The sequence below is a fragment of the Salvia splendens genome, chromosome 9, assembly GCF_004379255.2.
Source record: "Salvia splendens isolate huo1 chromosome 9, SspV2, whole genome shotgun sequence".
Classification (NCBI taxonomy): Eukaryota; Viridiplantae; Streptophyta; class Magnoliopsida; order Lamiales; family Lamiaceae; genus Salvia; species Salvia splendens.
In genome coordinates, this window is record NC_056040.1 from 30,403,364 (window position 1) to 30,418,801 (window position 15,438).

A 15,438-nucleotide genomic window follows, 5' to 3' on the forward strand; every position below is an offset into this window, starting at 1 on the left:
TTATGGCGATCGGGGACATCGACGTAATTTTAGGAATGGATTGGTTAACCTCAAACTTTGTTACGATTCGTTGTAAGGAGAGATAGATATCTCTACAAACCACGGGAAAGGAACCCATCGTGTACCATGGAATCTCGATGGACCGGCGAATCTCTATCATCTCCGCGCTTCAAGCTAGTACGATGGTGAGGAAAGGACATCCTGCTTATCTCGTCTATCTACAAGGAGAGGAGAAAGGAGAAAGGAAAATGGAAGACGTAGCCGTCGTACGAGAATTTCCGGACGTTTTTCCTGAAGCATTGCCTGGACCACCGCCAGATCGATAATTGGAGTTCACAATCGACCTAGCACCAGGGTCGGCACCTGTGTCCGAGGCACCATACAGAATGGCGCCTAAAGAGTTAGAAGAACTCAAGATACAACTCCAAGAGCTTATGGACCTGGGTTTCATTAGACCCAGTGTTTCACCGTGGGGCGCGCGTGTGCTTTTTGTAAAGAAGAATGACGGATCAATGAGAATGTGTATCGATTATCGGGAGCTGAACAAGATGACTCTCAAGAACAAATATCCACTGCCAAGGATAGATGACCTATTCGATCAACTTCGAGGAGCCGGTGTATTCTCGAAGATGGACTTAATGTCCGGATATCATCAGTTGAGAGTCCGACGAGAAGATATACCAAAGACGGCCTTTCGAACGAGATATGGTCACTATGAATTTGTCGTGATGCCGTTTGGATTGACGAATGCACCTGCGGTATTCATGAACTTGATGAATCGAGTGTTTCATCAGTACTTGGATAAGTTCGTTTTGGTGTTCACAGATGACGTACTAGTTTACTCGAACAATGAGAAGGAGCACGAGGAACATCTGCAAATCACATTGGAGACTTTGAGGAGTGAGAAGTTGTACCCAAAATTCAGCAAGTGTGAGTTTTGGCTTAATGAAGTAAATTTCCTTGGTCACATCGTGTCGGCAGAAGGAATTCGAGTAGATCCCGCTAAGGTTGAGGCGGTGCAACAGTGGAAAGCACCCTCAACACCAAACGAGATTCAGAGTTTCCTAGGTTTGGCGGGATACTATCGAAGGTTTATAGAAGGGTTCTCCAAGATAGCGAGACCCATGACACAACAACTCAAGAAGGGGGTGAAATTCAATTGGACTCCCGAGTGCGAGGCAAGTTTTCAACTCTTGAAGGAAAAGCTAACTAGTGCACCGATCTTAGCTGTGCCAGAACCTGGAGTGAACTACGTGGTATACACGGACGATTCGAAGGTGGGACTTGGATGTGTGTTGATGCAAAACAACAAGGTGATTGCTTACGCATCCCGACAATTGAGGCCGCACGAGTTAAACTATCCAACCCACGATTTGGAGTTAGCAGCAGTGGTACACGCCTTAAAGATTTGGAGACATCATCTCTACGGAGTTCTATGTGAGATCTTTACGGAGCACAAAAGCCTGAAATATTTCTTTGAGCAAAAGGATCTAAACATGCGACAACGAAGATGGCTCGAATTGGTGAAAGACTACGATTGTGGCATCAATTACCACCCTGGCAAGGCAAATGTAGTAGCAGATGCCTTGAGCCAGAAAGGTCATTCCCAACTGGCCACCTTTCTCACCAACGAAGAAAGCCTGGTCTGCGAGTTTAGTAAGATGCGTTTGGAAGTAGTGAGAGCACCCGAAACGGTGGAAGCGCGAATCGCCACTTTAGATGTTGAACCTGACCTAATGTCAAGAATTATAGAAGCACAATGGATGGATGCGAAACTAGAGGAAATACGTGTAGAGGTGCGAACCGGGGAATCTGGAAACTTTAGTGAAGAAGGTGACAACGCTCTTACCTTCAAAGGAAGACTATGCATGCCGGACAACGAGGAGCTCAAAAATGAAGTGATGAGAGAAGTACATGAGACTCCTTACACCGCCCACCCAGGAAGTACGAAAATGTACCAAGACTTGAAGAAGTTCTTTTGCTGGAACGGTATGAAGAGGGATATAGCGGCCTTCGTGGAGCGCTGCTTAGCCTGCCAACAGGTGAAGGCTCTACATCAACGACCGTACGGAAAGTTGCGACCACTAGAAATCCCCGAGTAGAAATGTGAACACATCGCCATGGATTTTGTGATGGCATTGCCAAAGACGCAAAGAGGGAATACTGCCATATGGGTAATTATAGACCGACTCACCAAGAGTGCACACTTCATACCGATACCCATAACATATGGATCAAACAAGCTAGCTCAAGTGTATATAAAGGAAATAGTGCGACTGCATGGAGTCCCAGTGACGATCACGTCGGACCGTGACCCGAAATTCACATCAAGATTTTGGATCAGCCTACAACGTGAGTTAGGAACTCGTTTGAATTTTAGCACCGCTTTTCACCCGCAGACAGACGGGTAATCCGAAAGAACGATCCAAACTCTCGAGGATATGTTGAGAGCCGTGGTGTTGGACCGAGGAGGGAGTTGGGAGTCCGCACTACCACTGATCGAATTCGCCTACAACAACAGCTTCCAGGCAACGATAAACATGGCGTCGTACGAAGCCTTGTACGGGAGGAAGTGGAGATCCCCGCTCTACTGGGACGAAGTTGGCGAGAGAAGAGTACTTGGCCCCGATGCAGTTGAAGAGATGGTTAGAATCGTCCGACAAATTCGCGAGAAGCTAAAGGAAGCTCAAGACAGACAGAAGTCATACGCGGATGTACGACGAACCGACTTACAATTTCAAGCTGGCGACAAGGTTTTTCTCAAAGTATCCCCGTCAAAAGGGATAACGCGTTTTGGTGTCAAGGGAAAGTTGAAGCAGCGATTTATTAGGCCGTATGAAATCCTTGAAGGAGTAGGCCCTGTTGCATACCGTTTGGCGCTACCCCCAAGCCTTGGGAACGTGCACAACGTCTTTCATGTGCCGCAATTGCGGAAATATGTGTTTGACCCGAAGCACGTGATTCACTACAAGGAAGTCGCGTTGAATCCGGACTTGAGCTACGAAGAGAGACCCCAAACGATATTGGACCGAAAGGTCCAAAATGTGAGAAATGAACCACGGGCATTGAAGAAGCCACGTGGGAGCTCGAGGACAAGATGATAGAGTTATACCCAGAACTCTTCCCATGAGAGTACCAAATTTCGGGACGAAATTTCTTTTAAGAGTGGTAGGATGTAACGCCCCACTTTTCAAACCCTAAGACGATTGTATTTATTACTTTGATTGTCGAATTAATTGATGAATTGCTACGTGTTTGAATTAGTGACCTAATTTGATTTGATCGAGTCAATTTCATTGATTTTTATGATGTGGCTTAAAATAATTGATGGGGAATAATATATATTGCGTTGAATTATATTCCAAAGAGAGTGAGATTTTACTTAGGATCATAAATAATTACCTTGCTCTTTTTATTGTGGAAATTTCGACCACTACTAATTAGTGGAGAGGAATACTTTTTCTTGGATTTAATTATTTGTTTTGGGATGATTATCCAAATTAAATCCTAAAGCCTAATTACCTTGTTTATTCTTGATAAAAACCGATCCCTATTTTTTTTCCTTAGGGAGATTTCGAAATCTCCTAATTTGTGGGAGAAGGAAATTATTCATTATTTATTTTGATCCCTTAATTATTTTTTTCCATGATTTAATTGGAATATCCTAGCAAATCTTGTCTTATCTTATTTTATTAAAGATTTGAAATTATTCCTTATTGAGGGGGAATAATACACGCCTATTTCCTATATTTGTGGGAGGATTTTTATTTATTTTTCTGCTCCGTATTATTTTATTCTGCTCCGTGAAGATACCCAAATTAAATTAGAGGCTAATTAAATAGCCCTAAATTTCGAAAATCCTCCTTATTTCTCCCCAAAACTCACGCCACTCTCCCCATCAAATCTCCCCAAATCCCTCTCAAATTAATTACCCAAATCTTTGAATTAATGGTGGTTTATTCTATTCCCTAAACTCTATAAATAAAAGACTCCTAACCCTAGCCACCACACTCACACGCCTCCTCCCTCTCCCTCACGCCATTCTCTCTTTTTCATCTCCTCTCCCACTTGTTCTTCCACTCTACTCAAGATCCTTTCGAATTTCCAAGAAATTGTTGAAGAATCGAGACTTTTATTCGTTCCTACCGATTGTTTCATCCAAGAAAGGTAAAAATCAGACCCTATTCTTCATTCCTCTCCATCTAAACATTCTTTGACTCCCTCATGCATGTAGAGAGCGTAGAGAATTCAAATCCAAGGGTTAATCGGTGGGAATTTGCTTTTGTATGTGTGATTGTGTTTTGAATGAAATTGTTTGATGATTTAATGAATCTATGGTGAATGATATGTGATGTTGTGAAAGCATGAGTATAAGGACTCTTTTGAGCATGTTTGTGTGTTAAAACCATGAAAAGGTTGATTTTGAATAAATATGGATAAACCCTAATTCGAATCTTTTTAAAGGCCAGAAAAACTGTGAGTTCGGACAGTATGTTCCAACATGTATTTGACCGACCGAATGAACTCTGATTTGATCGATTCTTTTTCCTGAGTGAACGTCTTGATGTCTTCTGTGTTGTATGTGAATTTCATCTCTTTTGGTTAAAAGATGAATTTTCGGTGAATTTTTAAAGTAGACTAAGCATTTCTGCCATAAAATGCTTTCTCGACCAGTAGGTTACGTTGTTGATTTGACCGACCTAAAAGGGGTATTTTGACATGAAATTTTAACTGGAAGTTATATGATGAGTCTACTGTATCGTGGTAAAGTTTTATCCCCAACGGAAGTCGGGTGAATTTATAAAGATTTTAATAAAATAGTTGCGCAGTGCTGCCAGATTTCTACCTTTACTAAAACAACTATATTATTAAGTTATGAATGACATACATGAATTATATATGTGATGGAGTGATGTGATATGCAAAGAGGTATGCTATGATGTGAATTCCATATGTTGATGGGAAAAAGGGAAAGTTAGGGACATGCATAAATTTTAAGTCCATGTTGGTGACTGATTGGGAATACCTTATCTAAAGGTGAAAATTCGTGCGCTAAGCGTGATATCAAAGGGAAAGCAGTACTTGAGATTCTAAACGGTTGAGATGGGCTCTCTTTTAAATAAGGACTATGTCCTAATATTTTATCGATGGAAATAACTATGATTATCATGCCTTGATTTGTTTTTACGTTCCTATCTGATGTGGCTTTTGCCACTATTATATAAATCGAATTCGGGTCCTCGTCGGGCTGCAAACCCTACTTGGATTAAGGTACACCTATGGTAGACTGTGTGCTAGCGTACGGGTTGGCCGGTCTAGTGACCTGGTTTGCGGCCGCATTCCTTGTCATGTATTGGCAGATATGGTTGACGTCTATGGGAAAATGACTGCGAAGTCGCTATTTTGAAAAATGGAAAATATTTTGGGTGCCTCGGGCCTTTCTAAAGTAAAACCCCGATGGTTACTTACGTATGGCATGATAACATATACTTTTATTTAAAATGTTTTCGGCATGAGCCACTGAATATTATTTTTTTAGTACTCAGCCCTGCATATGTTTCCACTATGTGCAGGTTGAGCGGCGACGAGCGGTTGGTGGTGTTGAGGAGGAATTAATAATAAACTATGGTCGTTTTGAAACTCCGGGTGTCGTTGTGTCTTCACACATGACGTCACTCTTCTCTTTGATGCTTCCGCTGTGATGTTTTCTTTACATATACTTTTTATTAAATTCTAAAACTGTTTTATTTGGGATGTTTGCAAACTCGTTACTCTTTTTGAATAAATGTTAAACCCTTAGTCATTTACTTGTTGAACATAAATACTTTTGGTCGTTTTATTTATTAAACTTAAATTCTTGGTCAAACTCTTGTTGAAAACCCTAGTCTTCTATGTCTGTCATTTAAGTTCTTTTAATCACGATCGCCCGCATTTATTAACCCTAGAGGGCGGTCGTGACAATGATAGTTACAGTGGGTAACCATTTTAGAAATTCTTGTATATATAACTATGCTTGTTTTATTATAATATGTTTTATTTTTATTATTTAATATTTGATCACATTAGATGTCATGTTTATATCAAAAATAAAAATATTAAGCAAAAACATAAGTGTAGTAGTATATGATATGATAATTAAAATTGGTAAGCATTTCAATTTATGAATATAACTAAATTTTAAAGTATTTTAATTTTTAAGTAAAAATACTGTTACATAATAAATATAAACTTATTAAACAAGAAAAATAAAAAAAAATCAATGTGTGTAATAAATAAATACTATATACAACATATATATTTAAAAAAGAAACATATTATACATACAAAAATACGTCAGATAACAAAACTATGCTTATAGAAATAGAATAAAAAGTAAGCTTAATTAAAGATTTGGCTAAAATATTATATACAAAATAAAAAGTACATGCAATATTTTTCTGTAAATTTCATTACTAGCAATAAAAAGTAAGGCTTATTAGTGAACTTTCATTACTGGCTCGTGGAACACCTTCAAATCATGCGCTTTCATGTGGCAAACTTTCAAAGATGGGAAGTGATTTATCTCTCACTCTCAAAGTGTATAAAGGTAATGTGTATAAGCACTCAAATCATGCATCATGCAAAGTTTACCATAGGCTTGCTCAAAGTCTAATCCCTCCTTTACTTGATGTGATTATGATCAAAAGTCTGAAAGGTCTTCATTTTTTGTTGTAATGTAGGCTATTTGGTAGGTGAGGAATATTTGGCTTAAAAGTGACTCAAAATAAAAATATCTCAAATAGAGTTAAAATGACTCCAATTTTCTAAAAACTCAAGACACTTTTAACACTTTATTTTTCTCCTTCAACTCACTTTCCAAACCTTTGATTTTTTTCTTTTCTTTTCTTTTCTTATCTTTCTCCTTCATAAGCATCCTTTCTAGATCAAGCACACATTTTGAATTTTCACTATTTCACAACTTGTACTTTTCTACATTTAAGTACTCAACTTTTTACAACTTTCTTCTTTATCTCTCCAATTCCTTTATAAAAGATAAAAATTGTACTTACCCAAGGAATTCTCCCCATTTGTTTGGCTTCTAAAGAATAGGCTTAAAAAGGCTCAAAACTTGGATCCAAAGGGAAACATTTTGAAATTTTGAAAGGGTCGAAAAATTAAGGTATATAAGTAGCTAAGAAAAGATGGCCTAACATCCTCATAAATCAACTTAAATACTATGTAGACTTAGGCAGACGAGGAGCATGTTCTAGAAACATATACATGCATGCAGAAAAATCACACAAGAAAGAAATTAGGCTCAAATCTCACAAGGTATAAGCATGATTCAAGGCGAACAAGCAATTTACTAATTATGCACATTTTCACCAAAACATCAATCAAAACGTCAAGCCATAATTAATCAAAGATGAAAAGAACTTCATATCATTGGCAACTCGGTCTAATGTGTCCCTAAACATGCGTGTTTCTAAGTTCTTCATGCTATGTTTATGAGATGGATTCACCTTCGGGTTTTTAAAACAAAAACTTAAACTAAAAGCCTAAAAACTAAAGCAAAAACCTAAACTCACGGTCCACCACTTCATCCCCCAAACTTATTTACAACAAAGTGTAAAATAAGTTTGTAGAGTCGGTAGGTGTTGGGGTTTGGAGCCAGTGGCGGATCTAGTTAAGAACAAGAGGGTACGAGTGTACCCCCAAAATAACAAATAGCCCAGTGGTATAATGTTGTTATGTTATAGCGCAGACCAAGGTTTCGAGTCCTCCCAAGTGCATTATTCAAAAGCTATTTTGCTTTTGATATCTATATTTCTGTTTTAATTTGTTATCAATTTACAGCTGTTACGTATGGATATGATTGAATATAATACTCCAAATAATTTGTTCTCTCATTTGTTTCATACCCAATAACTAAAGTATATATAATTGGATATAATTTTTATAATTTATGACTTTTAATTATGCTCATATTTGGGGATTATACAGAAAATATTATGTATTTTATTTTGGTTAAAATATTAAAAAAAATTAAACCAAAATTACGTTTGTGTTAAATAAATATATAAGAACCTGCATTTTAAATAGTAGTAATATTTTTCAAGTAATATGAATAAAAAATAATTTTATTTTTATATATAATTAAGTGATTCATTGAAAAAAAATGATTGGGATAATAGAATAAAAAAATTAATTAGTTGTTAAATCTTTCGTGTAACTATTTATCGTACCCCCAATATAATATTTCTGGATCCGCCACTGTTTGGAGCCCCTTGCACGGCGGAAGACTTGTACAAAACAAATAAATCAGACGTGAGATCTATTTGACAGATTATAGGATTAATCTATTCACATGTTAACACAGAATTGCATGCTAGAACGCAAATAATTCATGATTTAAAGAATATAAATCCTAAAACATGAATTCTACGGTTTAGAGTTACCGATTTGATTCTGTAAAGAATCGTCGATTACTTGCGCCTTCTCCACAATGATCTTCAATACTAGACCACGGATCTTCTGACCGGTTCCCGAACTGTATTCCGATATCAGTGTGGGCTGATCTTATCGAAATACTAGGACTCGAATAAAGAAGACAAAGTTTTCTCACGGAGGAGGAGCTGAAAAACTCACGGAGGAGAGCTGAAATTTTTGCCCCTACTGCAGAGAGGAGAGAGACGAAATTTTCTCTCTCACAATTAATTATTTTTTCTGTCTTCTTTATTCTCCTATTAATAATAGTTACATATTGGGTCCAGTCAGGGATCTATGGAAGGTTTTGGATATGGGCTCCCCCAATTAGCTTTTACTAATTAAATTGAACTCACAATTTAATACAAGCTTATATTGGAATATTACGAGCAGCCACTACAGAAGTAATATTGACCTCCCCATCCAAATCTGAAATTACAAGTAATCCAGGTTTCTATTTTATTTATTATTTATTTCTCGCGCTTTAGCTATAAATGTCCATTAAATAATTAAAGTCTGCTATGGACTTAATTAATTAACATCTTATTAATTCTAAGAGTGGACTTATCAAGAAACACTTATTTATTATTCATGGAGTAATTAAATTCCAATTTCCGAATAATAAAACTCTGTTCAAGCTCCTCTTGAGGACATTATCAAACGAGACTCACCTCGCGCACGATTCAACATAATAGCAATCCTAGCACCGCTAGATATTAATCACCATACCCAATATATCATGATTATTGGGTTGCGAAAAACCTGCACCTTTTGATAAGTCAAAGTAGTGCATAATCAATATCGTATGCTTAATGCTAACGTATGTAGATTAAGAAATAGTATTTTATCAAGACCTTATTCTTTCAGTAGATAGCATAAAGACACGTCTTGCTGTTAAATCTGTTCAGTGCTATACCACACCAACGTCATCTTATTTTAATAAGGCTTAGAAATTATCGGACCGACATTGCAACCTTTCGCGATAGGTAGCCAAAGCCTATCTAGGTTGTGAAATTCTTCTTTTTCTTTTGCAAAGCATTGCATAGAACCGACTGTAGTTACCTTTAAGTGGACGACGCCCACAACCAGTCTGCTAAGCAAAAGACTTAGGCTTTGTTTACTTCTTATGCATTTAAATGTTTATAAAACATCTTATAAATGCACAAGTAAACACAATGTAATAATATACTGATTCTATTCGTGCAAACTGCTCGAATAATACTGAATCGGGTTAAAAGTGGATTGTAGAGTTTTTCGTATACAAGCAAGATTCTATTTGCGCGAACTTACACGAACTTGCTCGAAACATGCTTTTCAGTATACTAAACCTAACAATCTCCCACTTATACTCAAAACATGCTTTCGAGTATACCCACTGCCAAAAACTCTCCCATTTATACACAAAGCAGGTATTGGAGCTAGATATATCAAACTACTATTCATTTCACATCATGTTTGAAACATGTTGCCACAAAGGCATTTTCTGTGAAAACATTTGTTTGGTTGTTCTCTGATCAAATCTTTTCCACCACTATATCTTTGCTGTGTACTTGATCTTTAATTAATTTCATCTCTCTATGTGATTGCTTAGCTTATGATCTCGTATGTCCCTTGAGTTAGCCTTTGCTAGAGTAATTAAAAAAAATACTCATAGCCATACTCAAACTTACGATCAAAGCTACTAGGAATATACTCCTAAGATAAACACATATAATGAGGATGACTTACTCGATCACAGATTAGTCATGATTAATAAGGTATATTCATTACCTCAATCAAAGTCATTTTCCATGATTAATATGATATACACTTTCTATGCATAAGCACAACTAATATCAAACTTAGTACACATCATAGCATATATGAGACATCTATCTCCGAAACTAGTCTCATCATTCTTGATCTCACTAAGTGTCAAACGACACTTACTAGAGACAAGACAATTACATCTTGAAAGGTAAAAGCCTTTGCATGGAAATTATAATGCTAAAATGTTCCAAGCAATGTATAGATATAGGATTCCTAAGAGAATCTCAACATTCTTTCTAGCAATCTTAAAGAATTAGATGCTTAGAATGTAATTAGTTTCTCTTAAATCCTTTATCTTAAACTGGGTAGACAACCAGTTTCCTATGCCAGATGTCAATCTTTGTTGTTTGCAACTTTTATAGATTTCATCATCGTAGTGTACCAATAATACCATGTTTAATGCACTTTCAACTTCCTTGTGCTTATAGCATTGTTAAGGGCACAAGTCAAATTCAAAACATTTGACAATCTTGATAAAAACACATATACTCTGATTTAGATGCATGCCTAAGACCACAAGGTCTTCATAAGCTTCTAATCATGTGTTTCTTGCCCTTTATTACATACCCATTAGGATGTTTCATGTAGATGATTTCCTCAAGACTTCTATTAATAGAAAGCTGTCTTGACAATCATAATACATACATTCTAATTTATGTAAGTTCTGATAGACAGTAGGATCGAACAAATCTTGGCACAACGACAGATGAGAATATTATGTTTCCATTTGGGCATAACCCATTGTCATTGTCTAGCCATTTGAGATCCACATTTACACTTGCAAATATACTAGCTCCCACTGACTGACACAGTCTGTAGGTAGTATTGCAAGTCATGTAAAACATGTTGTCTATCTAAGATTGTAGTTTGGAATCTATCACCTTTCGAAGGATGAATATCCAAATGAACCAATGCTATATTGTAGTTAATGGGATTATGTTCAAGTTAATCTAAGACCGAGTCTTGCGACACTCTTAGACCCATGAACTTGTTATGTTCTTAGGAACGCTCCCACTACGACAAGGTTCTTACAATCTTAGGTACTAAAGTTGATTTTATTAGTGCAAAAGTTTCTAATGGTATGACTCCTTGGTAATGTGGAAAATCCGATATCTCTCTCTTTATCTTGAGAGTTATCACGTTGTTAGGCGTGTAGTTCATTCATCTCTTGATCTTCATACAAGAATTTTATCTTTGAAGATTACCGAACTTATAATCTTACATCATTTTGGGACAACCTTAAAACATGCATGACCAGTACTCAACTCCAATTACTTGGATACCTTTCCAACATGTGTTGGAACAACATTACACTTTGAGATGTGCTAGACTAGAGTCGCTCTAGTCCACAACTCGTGTTTTGTAAAAGGTACTGATGTTGGTAGTTTCTTTAAGGTGTATCTCGTTGTATCTAATGCTTATCCCATCAATGAAAGATTTTCATGAGTACAACTCATCACTTAATCAAACTTGTCTTAGAAAAACTTCAATTCCTTCTTACATTACTATCTCATTCTTTAGAAGAATGCTTGGATTCGTCAATGGAGATTAGACTCCCACTACTGATCATAATCCATTGCTCGTCTCCTTATTAGTGAAAACCATTGAGACTTGCTATTCTTTCTATGTTGCACTTTTGTAAGCGATCTGAATCAAATGATTCTAACCTACAGTGCATCAAACAAACATTCTCGACTTTCAAGCTATTTAACAAACATATTGTTAAAATCTTGATAGTCTAGATCAGTTTGAACAATAACTAAGTATTTTTTTGGCCTTAAGACTAAGAGCCATAAATACTTTATCATTCATTGTTTAAGAAGTTGATGTGTTGTTTCATACTCAATCTTGTTGCATTTATATTGTTTCAATACTATGATGCCTTAAACATCAACCATAAAACAATAATTGAGCATTAATAGCTCCCACTGCAACAAAAGCCTAACTGGATCAAGATCTCTTACTTAGAAGTTGCATTGTCATGTAAGTCATTGTCCTTCTTTAAAAGAGATCAATCCAACTTACAAAGCATCTTCACTCGCTTTAAACAAACTTTGATGACAATTCAGTGTAACATCCCAGATTTTTGAGACTTTTATTTTTAATGTGGATGTCAAGTGAAAATTTCTTTTATGAAATTTATTCATCTTCTATGTGATTGAGTTAGTGATGTGAAATAATTGCCATGAGTGATGTGGAATGAAGTGTTCGATATTTTTATATATTTTACGATGTCAGGAATTAATTAAGTGAGGTCATGCATTATTATTCTAGCCATTCTAATTGGGAATTTTCGGCCCCCTTGAATTATTCGAAATTAATATTCTCTTCTTGGATTTAATAAATTGTTTTGAGATATTTATCCAAATTAAATCCAAACCAAATTATCCCCAATTTGTGCTACATGAAATTCGAACTCGAGCCTACTTCTTTTGGGAGTTTTCGAAAAAAAAATCCCCTATTTAATAGGAGGATGAATTATTTCTTTTGCTTTAATTGGTGCCTCATTGATTCCCTTCTCTTATTTTTAAATCCAATTAAATCATACCACATTTTATTTCCTCACCCTAATTAAATTAAGATTTGAAATATTTTCCTTGTGACAATTTAAAGCCATATTTCGCCCCTTCCCTATTTTGGAGAAATCATATTTGTTCCTATTTTTTTGTGGAATCTCTTCTATACATATAAATACCAAATAAATACCTATGCCTAATTAAATGGGGATGTGAATATTTTCCTTTTGTGTTGCTTTCTATATCACACGCCCCTTTTTGTTTAATTTCCTTGCGGAAATTTATTTAATTGTTACCTATTTTATGGGAGTCTTTTCCTATAAAGAAATTACCAAATTTAAATCATATTCTATTTAATTGAGGATTTAAATAATTTCCTTGTGTATTCCTCTTTAATTTTCGGCCCCCACCTTATTTTTCCTACTTGGAGATTTAATTTATTTTGTTCCCTTGTTTATGGAATGTTCACTTTTTTTATTTCCTAAATGGTGGATCTATTTCTCTCCAAGTAAATACCAAATAATTCCTTGTTAATTCCCAGCCATAATTTTCGAAAATTATGCCTTCTCTATAATTGTGGGATTTTAATTATTGGCCCCTATTTTATTCCCCCACAATTAATTAAATTTTGGATTCAAGAGTATCCGACGAATCCACCAATTCTTGTTTCTACCGATTCGTTTTTATCAAGAAAGGTATATTTGATTCATTCTCCCTCTTTATTTTCATTTAATCTTTGTTCTTGAACCCTACATGCATATAGTGAGTGCATGAATCATAGATCGCAAAATTTTATCGGTGGGAATTTGTGTTTGCATGAGAACTTGGATGAATATGCGTTTTTGAATGAGTTTATGTGGAGTTTGATTTGAATCCTTGGTGAATAATGTGAGTTTATGTGAGAGCATGATTGTGATAAACTTTTAAGCATGATTGTTTTTTACACGAAATTTTAACCGAGTAATATTTAAGGTGTTTTCTGTGTTGTGTGTGAATTTAAGGCATTGTTGATGAAAGATGAATTTTTAATAAATATTTGTAGTTGACTGCACAATTCTGCCAGAAACTTGTATTCACGCCCAGAAAGTTTCGTTTTCTATTTGACCTACGAAATGGCCTCCTTTTGATGTGAATTTTGAACTAGATGAAATTTGAAGTGTCTTCTGAGGTTTGTGAAAATTTCAGCCTCATTGGACATCGGATGAAGCTTTGGTAAATTTTTCAATGGAACTGCACAGTGCTGCCAGAATTTTTGTGTTCCGACTAGAGAGTTACACTATTGTTTTGACTGACCAAATGACGTGATTTTGGTGTGGAATTTTAAATGGATGAACTTGAATGTGTATTCTGTGCTGTGACCAAATCTTAGTCTCATATGACGTCGTATGAAATTTGGGTGATTTTTACAAACCACCGCGCAGTTCTGCCAGATTTGTTGTTATGTGGAAATATCACTTGTTGCCAAGTTTGAGTGAATTATATGATGCATGTATGATTTAGGAATGTATCCTATGAAGTGATTATGTGTGACACGTGGAGAAATATTATGGCATGTTTTCCTTATGTTGATGAATGTTGGGATGGGTAAATTTAAGAGAATGATAAAAGGAACGATAGGACATGCATGATAATATGAATTGATGGAAGACTGATTTGTATCGTGGTTTGGCAAGGGTTATTGTGTGTACGTGAGCACAAGGAACGAGGGTTGCCTTAAGTGTACATTGAATTGTTTAAGCAAACGAGGTGGGCTTTCTTTTTCAAATCTCTTTAATTTCCGAAAATACGATGTGGTGTTATAAGGGTGGTTTAACTTGTTATGTCATGCCATGTTATTTTATTTGTGAGATTGTTGCCTGATGCCTAGTTCGTCTGAGCTTGCTCCGTTACGCTATATGGTTGTGTTGTGAAATGAATTCGGGTCTGAGTAGGGCCGCAAACCCTATCAGCCTGTGTACACTGGTGGGATCGTGAGCCGTCCTTGCTAGTCGGCCGGTCTCGTGGGCGAATAGTGTGGCCACACTTTCGTCGCACTGTGATATGATGATTGTGATCGATGGATTGATGAGAAAAGTGGGGAGATAAATTGTCTGGCCAGACTTTGAAATATTTTTGTGTTCTCGTGATATTTCTTACTACATATAAAACTCGAGATCATTGGTATGTATGACATAACTATATTAAAATATTTTCGGCACGAGCCCATTGAGTACAACACTCAGCCCTGCATATTCTTTTTCTTTATGTGCAGGTTGAGCGGGATGTTGCGGAGGATATTGAGTTGACCCAAGAACTTATGATGCGTTGTGTCTTCATGCATAGGCGTTATCATCGACTCTCTTTAAACCTTATTTCCGCTGCTATATTTTTGAACTATGCCTCAAGTCTTTATTCTATTTCGTACTGTGTTTGAGCATGTTTAATTGTGTTAGGCTTTAATCTGATGTGTACCTTGGTTCTCTAAAATGGTTTCTCGTGAACTAAACCAAATGTTTTCTTTTGGAAGTTAATTGTTTATTTTATTTTTCTCCGTTGCTTATTTTGAAAAACCTTTTTGTCTTAAGTCTTTGCTAATTGATAATAAATTTATAACATTAAGTTCTTTAAACTAAAATTTTGTTGTCTAAGCTTTTAATGAACCAAAAAT